The sequence below is a fragment of the Rhinolophus hipposideros genome, assembly GCF_964194185.1.
Source record: "Rhinolophus hipposideros genome assembly, chromosome: X".
Taxonomy (NCBI): domain Eukaryota; kingdom Metazoa; phylum Chordata; class Mammalia; order Chiroptera; family Rhinolophidae; genus Rhinolophus; species Rhinolophus hipposideros.
This window is the reverse complement of record NC_138046.1, coordinates 83,446,455-83,456,079: the sequence shown is the minus strand read 5'-3', so window position 1 is coordinate 83,456,079 and position 9,625 is coordinate 83,446,455.

Genomic DNA, 9,625 nt, shown 5'->3' with positions numbered 1-9,625 from the left:
ATTCCTTCAGCTGTCCCAGCCCACAGGCTCTGCGGAGGGAGAGATGGAGTGGGGGAAGGGGTCAGCAGCCAATCACATCCCCTACAGCCTTAGGCATCTGCACCTGGTCTAACCAATCCCCTCTGAACAAACAACTCGCTCAGCCTCTGCTCTCTCCTCCCCTCCCTGCTCTGCCCAGCAACAGCAGAAAGGAGGTTTAAGGAGGAGAGGGAGGCCCTGCAAACTCCCAGCCCCTGGCAGCAACGGAGCTGGGCCCCAGGCTCACTCTATAGAGGGAGGTTAACACAATACTTACAGTTCCTGGAGCCCAGGCAAAATGTCCCTAGGGGCCCTCAAGACTGTGCAAGCCCAGCTCTCATGGACAGGAACTCATACATTACAGAGATCCTGCTTCTTGGAGCCTTGGGCCACAAGCCAGTCTAAATCACTCCACAGCTCTGGGGCACGTCCTGGATTGACAATCTGAATGGCAGAGACACAGTTCTGGGGGAGGAGATGGACATTGAACAAACAAGCACACAAATGCCTATTTAACTAGAAACAGTGATAAGGCCTAGGAAGGAAAAGAGCTGTTTGTTATGTAGGAGAATAAGAGGGGCCTGATTTAGACTGGCTTTTACAGTTTGTGTTGGTTTCACTTCCTTTTGTCCAGATTTACGACAGCTGTTTTATTCATTACTTTGCCCCCAGAGGCCTCCCACCTGTTGAGAAAAAGGTGGTGTTTGTTATTGACGTGAGCGGCTCCATGTTTGGTACCAAGATGAAGCAGGTAACAAGGACCTTGTGGACCTTTCATAGCTCTTCTTTTATAAGGCTCAGCAAACAGAGAGTTCTGAAACATTGGTCCTCTGGGGCCAGAGACCACACCATCGCATCACCCTTGAATCTTATAGGCCTGGGCCTACCTTAGGGTCCAGGCACCTTATCTATCAGAAGCCTTGAATCTTATAGGCCTGGGCCTACCTTACGTTCCAGGTACCTTATCTATCAGAAGCCTTGAATCTTATAGGCCTGGTCCTACCTTAGGTTCCAGGTACCTTATCTATCAGAAGCCTTGAATCTTATAGGCCTGGTCCTACCTTAGGGTCCAGGTACCTTATCTATCAGGAGCCGTGTAGACCTGGAGCCACAGAATTTGAGGAACATTGAAACATTGGACTATGGGGCCTGAAAGCATTGAGACCTTCAACCACAAAACTCCTGGGCTCACCAGTTCCCAGAACGGTAGAGCTTTTGAGATAGAGTACTCTGGTATCATTAAATATGAGTCAAATAAACAAAAAGAAAAAGCTCTCATAGTGTTAAGATGGCAATATAGGTAAACGCTGTGCTTATTTCCTCTTACCATCACATGGAAATTACAACTAAACTACAGAACAACCGTCTTTGAAAGTCACCTTAAGTCTAGATGAACTGACTCCCTACAGCTAAGGACAAACAGAAGAAGCCACCTCCACACTGTTGGTAGGGACAGAGATATGGAACAGGCTGATCCTACACCAGGGTGTGACCAATAAAATTCATGAGGATTAACTTAGCTGCTGAGTTCCCCACCCCTGAAAGAATGAGGGATCCCAGTTCCATGTCAGGATCCCCAACCCAGGATCTCAGTGGTGGCGAGAAAAGTCCCCATAATTCTGGCTGTGAAAATCAGCAGAGATTGGGGCTGAGTGACCCAAGGGCAGTTGCAGTCCCTAGTGTGTCTCTTAAAGGGTCCACTGATGGACTTACTCAGTGATGGACTCACTCGTTCTGAGCTTCAATGCTAGAGCAGCAGCTTAAAAGGTGCCAGGGACATATGGAGAGGAACTGAATTGTGTGGATTCAGGGCAAGTGCTGGAGGCACAGCTTTCTTCTGTCGTTTGTGCCCAGCTGGCAGAATCCATTGTTTCTTTTTGGGCACTACCTGCTCCCAGGGTGCAGATGCAGGCAAGTACCATATGTGAATCTCCATTAACCTACTAAACCATTCATTCACCTTGATTCCCTGAGAGCACCCCCCCCAACTTTTGGGCCCACCCAAGCCTCTTTGAGTGGCTTTTCCATATAAACAGCTTGTTTTGGCTCATGCCGAGGAGTTTCCTAAAATATCTCAAAGTTTCACAAAACCCAAATCAGCAGCATCTGGCTTTGGCATGTCCTGTACCTCTCGCCGAGCACACTTAAGTCTGGCACTAGCGACAGCTGGCTTCAATTCATGGCTTGGCCTCTTGAGGCACCTCCAAGGCTAGTGCAGTCAGCAGCCATCTGCAGATGGCTTTATGGCTCATGCTGGGTCACCCTAGACAGGGTACAGTCTGTGGTTGAACTTGGCCTTTGGTGGGGTCCCTCCTATGAGGCCCCAGGGCTAGCACACCCAGTGGCCAGCTTTGAACCCAATGGGAGAATCACCTCACCACCTCCAAGGATGACACACCCAAAAGACAGACTGGGCAGGCACCAAAGCCCTGCTAAAGCAAGACCTGCTCTGTGGGGTCAGCCCCTGAACAACAGCTCTTTTGCTGTGGTCCTGGCCAGTCCTTACAGCCAATCATCCCAAGGGTCACTCCTTTTTACTGACATGCAAACAGCAACCAAGGCTCAACTACAACAGGAGAGCACACAAAATCCACAGGAGGGAAACACCTGGAGTACCTGGCTCAGGTGACCACGAAAACTGCGCCACTGAGCATCACAGGACACCTATTACATAAGGTCACTCTACTAATACCAGGAGACATAGCAGGTCTACCTAATACTTAGAAACCAACAGAGGGCGTGTGTCAAAATGAGGAGACATAGAAATATGTCCCAAATAAAAGAACAGAACAAATCTTCAGAAAAAGAACTAAATAAAATGGAGACAAGCAATCTACCAGATGTAGAGTATAAAACATTGGTTATAAGGATGCTCTATGATCTCAGGGATAACTTCAGCGAAGAGATAGGAAACACAAAAAATGAGATAGACACATAAAAAAAAACTTGTCAGACATTAAGAATGCAATACCTGAAATAAGAAAGACTTCAGAAAAAAATCAACAGTAGATTAGTTGAAACAGAGGATTGAATCAGGGATTTAGAATATAAGGTAGCAGAAAACACCCAATGGGAGCAGGAAAATGAAATCTAAAAAAAAAATGAGAATTTATGAGGTCTCTGGTACAACATCAATTGTACCAACATTTGCATCATCAGGGTACCAAAAGGAGAAGAGAGAGAGCAAGGAATTGAAAAACTGTTTGAAGAAATAATCACAGAATGCTTTCCTATCCTGGTGAATGAAGTAGACGTACAAGTCCAGGAAGCACAGACAGTCTCAAACAAGATGAATCCAAAGAGGTCCACAGCAAGACACATCATAATTAAAATGGCAAAGGTTAAAGACAAAGAGAGAATCTTAAAAGCAGCAAGAGAAAAGAAGTTAGTTATCTCCAAGGGAGCTCCCATAAGACTGTCAGCTGATTTCTCAACAGAAACTTTGCAAGCCAGAGGAGTTAGTATGAAATAATCAAAGTAATGAAAAGCGAGAACCTACAACCAAGATTACTCTACCCAGTAAAGCTATCGTTTAGAATCAAAACAAATTAAGAGCTTCCCAGACAAGAAAAAGCTAAAGGAGTTCATTAACACCAAATCAGAATTACAAAGAATCTTAGAAGAACTTCAAGACAAAATAAAATAAAATAAAAGATAGGAATAATAAAATGGCAATATCTATATATCTATAATCAATTCCTTATATATCTATGAACATTTACAAATGTAAATGGATTAAATATGCCAATCAAAAGATATGGTGGCTGAATGGATAAGAGAGCAAAATCCTTGCATATGTTGCCTACAAGAGACTCATTTCAGACCAAAAGACACACACAAACTGAAAGCCAAGGGATGGAAAAAGATATTTCATGAAAATGGAGACAAACAAACAAACAAAACTAGGGTAGCAATACTTATACCAGACAAAATAGATTTTAAAACAGACTATAACAAGAGACAAAGAAGACCTATTCATCCCACTTCTGGGTATTTATCCAAAGAAACCCAAAATGCTACTTTGAGGGGACATGTGCATCTATATGTTCATTGCAGCATTGTTTACAATGGCCAACATGTGGAGGCAGCCTGGGTGTCCATTGATGGATGAATGGATAAAGAGTAGGTGGTACATACACACAATGGAATATTACTTGGCCATGGAAGGGATGGGTTTTTGCCATCTGTGATGGCATGGATGGGGCCGAAGGGGATTGTGTTGTGTGGAGTGTCAGACAGAAAAAGACAGATGCAATGTGATTTAAATTATATGTGGAATCTAAAGAACAAAATAAACAAGCAAACAAAACAGAAACAAACTCATAGATACAGAGAATGTTTTGATTGTTACCAGAGGGGAGGGGTGTTGGGGGTTAGTGAAAAAGGAGAAGGGGTTAAGAAGTGTAAATTGGTTGTTACAAAGTAGTCATGGGGATGTAGGCTATAGCATAAAGAATGCAGTCAATAACATTGTAATAACAATGTATGGTGTCATATGGGCACTGGATTTATCAGGGTGATGAATAGGAGGGAGTTGGGGGGCAGGGTGAGAAAAGTGAAGATATTAAGAAGTACAAATTGGTAGTTACAAAATAGTCATGAGGATGTAAATCAAAGTATAGGGGATAATAATACAGTAATAATTGTGTATAGATCCAGGTGGGTACTAGACTAGTTAGGATGATCACATCTTAAATTATATAAATGTCAAACCGCTATGCTGTACACCTAACATTAATATAAATTAATATTGATTGCCAACTGTGATTAAAAATTTTTAAAAAGTGTAGGAAATGGTGAAGGGGAATAAGAGGTTCGAATTTCCAGGTATAAAACAAGTCATGGGGATGTAATGTACAGCATAGAGAATGTATTCAATAATATTGTGATAGCACTGTACAGTGTCAGATGGTTGCTGGAGTCATCATGGTGATCACTTCTTTAGATATATAAATGTTGAATAACTATTGTGTATACTGAAACTAATATAATATTGTATGTTTGCTATATTTTGATACAAATCTTAAAAATAAATTAATATCACTTTTGCAACAACAATGAAAAATAAAACCTTAGATACTTTAGACTCTGAACACTTCTGAGGCCACATTTTTTCACTTCAAAGCCAGAAAAATACAGTGTACTAGCATTATAGTGCTTAAAAACCATAGAATCCTCGGTCCATCTAGACTTAAATCATTTTTTTAAAATTAAAGTTTATTGGGGTGACAATTGTTAGTAAAGTTACATAGATTTCAGGTGTACAATTCTGTATTACATCATCTATAAATCACATTGTGTGTTCACCACCCAGAGTCAGTTCTTCTTCCATCACCATATATTTGATCCCCCTTACCCTCATCTCCCACCCCCCTCCCCTCTTACTCTCTGGTAACCACTAAACTATTGTCTGTGTCTATGAGTTTTTGTTTCTCATTTGTTTGTCTTGTTCTTTTACTGTTTTTGGTTTATATACCACATATCACTGAAATCATATGGTTCTCTGCTTTTTCTATCTGACTTATTTTGCTTAGCATTATAATCTCAAGGTTTATCATCCATGTTGTCACAAAAGTTCCTATTTCATCTTTTCTTACTGCCGAATAGTATTCCATTCTGTATATATACCACAACTTCTTTATACATTCATCTATCGAAGGACATTTTGGTTGTTTCCATGTCTTGGCCACTGTAAATAAAACTGCAATGAACATTGGAGCACACTTGTCTTTATATATAAATGTTTTCAGATTTTTTGGGTAGATCCCCAGGAGAGGAATTGCTGGGTCATATGGTAATTCTATTCGTAACTTTTTGAGGACCCTCCACACTGCCTTCCATAGCGGCTGCACCAGTTGGCATTCAAACCAACAGTGTATAAGGATTCCTTTTTCTCCACAGTCTCTCCAACACTTGTTACTATTTGTCTTGTTGATGATAGCCATTCTGACTGGGGTGAGGTGACATCTCATTGTGGTTTTTATTTGCATTTCTCTGATGATTAGTGACGTTCAGCATTTTTTCACATGTCTGTTTGCCATTTGTATGTCCTCTTTGAAAAAACGTCTGTTTAGGTCCTCTGCCCAGTTTTTAATTGGGTTGTTTGTTTTTTTGTTGTTGAGTTGCATGAGTTCCTTGTTTATTTTGGGTATTAGCCCCTTATCAGAGGTGCTGCTTGCAAAAGTCTTCTCCCATTCAGTTGGTTGCCTCTTTATTTTGTCTATGGTTTCTTTTGCTGTGCAGAAGCTTTTAAGTTTGATATAATTCCATTCATTTATTTTAGCTTTTACTTCCCTTGCCTTTGGAGTCAAATTCATAAAATGTTCTTTGAACCCAAGGTCCATAAGTTTAGCAGCTATATTTTCTTCTATGCAGTTTATTGTTTCAGGTCTTATGTTCTAGTCTTTGATCCATTTTGAATTAATTTTAGTACATGGTGGCAGATAGCAGTCCAGTTTCACTCTTTTGCATGTGACTTTCCAATTCTATCAGCACCATTTATTGAAGAGGCTTAGACTTAAATCTTGTAACTCTTCTATCAAAGCACCCTTGAAACAGAATATTGGAGCCATAGGCCAAAGAGTTTTTTTACCTTAGAGCTTGAATCCTTAATGCTCTCGAAGCAGTATTTCAAACCATGGTTCTCTGGGGCCCTAGAATTGTAAGGTTCAAGTGTCCTGGGCAGCATAGCCTTTGTAACTTAAAGCTTTGAACTACAGTGCTTTGGGAGGTCAGGTGTAGGATGCAGGATTTAATGAATTTTAACATCATGGATGCCTGGATGCTTAAGACCTCAGGAAGTCTTTGGACATTAAAGCTCTGTAAAGTTAGCATTCCTTGACCTAATAAAGCCCCAAATCTTTAAGCCTGGGTAACTTAGGTTTAGTGTGATTTTTCAGTCCCTGAACCATATTATCATCAAATGACTCTGTCTTCTGCTCTGTCCAGTTTACTGTTAAATTTATGCAGTAAATACTTAATTTAAGATATTACATTTTTTTTTTAATTTTAGAAAGCAGTATGAGTGATTTCAAAGACATGTCACTAGAAAGTATCCTGAGGCAAAGAGACCCAAAATAATGAAAATGTTCTAGTGAAGTGTTAGAAACATGTTGCAGAAAGACAAATAATGAAATATGTTAACCTATACATTGTTATAGCTGTGAGAATACCAATTAGCAAAAACACAAAGAAAACCACATTTAAGTACACCACAGTTAAACTCTTGAAAAACAATGGGAATGAAATAAATATCAAGAGCATCGAGAGAGAAATATTATCTTTAAGGGATCAACAATACATCTTATAAATGAAGTTTGAAATGAAGCTATGGAAGCTAGTAGGCAGTGGAATGATTTTTTAAGGTGTTAGAAAAAAAATAACCCAAGGTAGTTTTGTGTACCCAGAAAAAAATTTCTTTAAAAATGAAGGTAAAACAATGACGTTTTCAGATAAGTATTGATAGAATTTATTTTCAGCAAACTCAAACTACATGAAGTATTAAAGGATGTTCTTTAAGCTAAGGTAAAACGAAATTATATGGATGAAAAGAATTGTAGGAGGAGTGAAGATTTCTTGGAAAAGATAAATATAAAAGAATACTGACTGTGGCAATAATATTTTTATAGCATATAAAAACAAACGATATTAAAACAATAGTGTAAAGTGCACAAAGGAGGTAAATGCAGGTAAGTGGTTTTATGGTGCTTTCATTCTTTGGAAAGTGGTTAAACTATTAAGTTAAGGTAGATCATAATAAGGCAAGAATGCATACTGTAACATTTAGGGTAAACCCAACAACAATAATACAACATTACATAACTAAAAATTCTATTAAGTGAGATAAAATGGAACAATATAATATTAAATAATCTAAAATAAGTCAGGGAGGGAGGATTTAAAGTAAACCATGTCTTTATTACATTAAATATAAATAGACCTCAGACCTCAGTGAAAATATTTAAAAAGATAGAATTTAATTATATGTTTTTTTAAAGAAATAGATCTTAAATATAAGGACACAGGCTGAAACTATATTGATAGATGGTGTGCTTATATTAATGTCAGACAAAATAGAAATATTACCAAACATAAAGAAGTATATCTTATACTAGTGAAGGGATCCATTCAATCTGAAACATTTACAAATTTGTGTGCACCCATTAACATAGATTTGAAATGTATAAAACAAAAATTGATAGATGATTTATAATCATACATAGAGATTTTAACTTACTTCTCTCAGTAACTAATAAAACAATTAGTTAAATATGTAGGGTTATGGAGATTTGAATAACAATATTAAGCAGTTTGACATAAATTACATCTACAGAACATTACTCCAAATGATAGAAGAATATACATTGTTTTTAAGTGTACATAGAACAATTACCAAAAGTGACCACATTCTGGGATATATAATTTTTTATTTTAGAAATGCATATGAGGATCAAAATGGCGGCGTGAGGTGAGCCTCTGTAAAGCTCCCCTGGAATTTACAACTAATTTGACAACAATAACACCAAAAAGGACTCCCTGCAAAGCAGACAGGCAAGACGAAGAGGTCCACTACTGAATTCACCTCCAGGTGGCCGAATCCCGCGAGCGGGGCAGGAGGGAAGGGAGAAGTGCGGGGACGGAGCTGCACAGGCGCAGGACGCAGACCTAGCTCAGTGCTACGAGCTCTCTGCATCCCGGAACTACTGCAGCTGCAGGGGAGGGAAGAACTCGGACTGCTAGGGCTCCGCTTACGGCCCACAGGGCTGAGGGGGCAGCATATAATACGGCTGAACCCAACGCTCACTGCAGACACCTCGGAGCAAACACTGAGGGAAAAAGGCTAAAAACTGTGGTTTAAGCCCTCACTGCCGAGCGGAGAACGGAAGCCTTAGGCACTGAGACTAGCCACCCCTCCCTACCCTCCCAGAGCTCGCCCCGCCCCCACCTGCCTGGTGCTAGAAGCGATAAAGTAGCAGTGTCAGATCAAAAGGAGAGGATTTCTGCTGTTCTGAGTACTGTAGACCGCAGAAACAGATTCGCAGCCCAACTAGTTACAGCAAAAGGGAGGGAGCCATGGAAGCAGGAGTAGCTGTGGTAGTGGTCGCCACCATTGCTCTGGGCCACCTCCCACAACTCACCCCGCCCCTGGCCCCACCTATCTGGGCGGATCCCTGCGGGAGTAAACAGAACTGCTGAAACATACGGGCTCTGAACCGGGTGCAGAAAGAGCTTTGGAACTTCAAAAGCTCTCCGCACCCCCACAGGGACGTGGTGCCCTATGACCCAGGTGAACTGTTAACAGAGGAGAGACCCGTCTCCCAGGGAATCCCCCCATTGTGTGAGAAGCTGGAAAAGTGCAGAGAAAATATAGCACTACTGTGTCAGAGAGAAAAAAAAAGAATGCAGTCAGAGAGAAAATAAAACATCCTTCCAACAAGTATTGGAAAACAAAAGAAAGACCTCTTCCTATCAACCTGTTGCAGAAGCCACTCCTGTAGATGTCTAGGTAGAGAAATAATAAATCAGTAATTGCCATGAATAACCAAGGCAACAAGACAGCTCAGAAAGAAAGTGAAAAGTCTCCAGAAAAGGAACTTAAAGATATGGA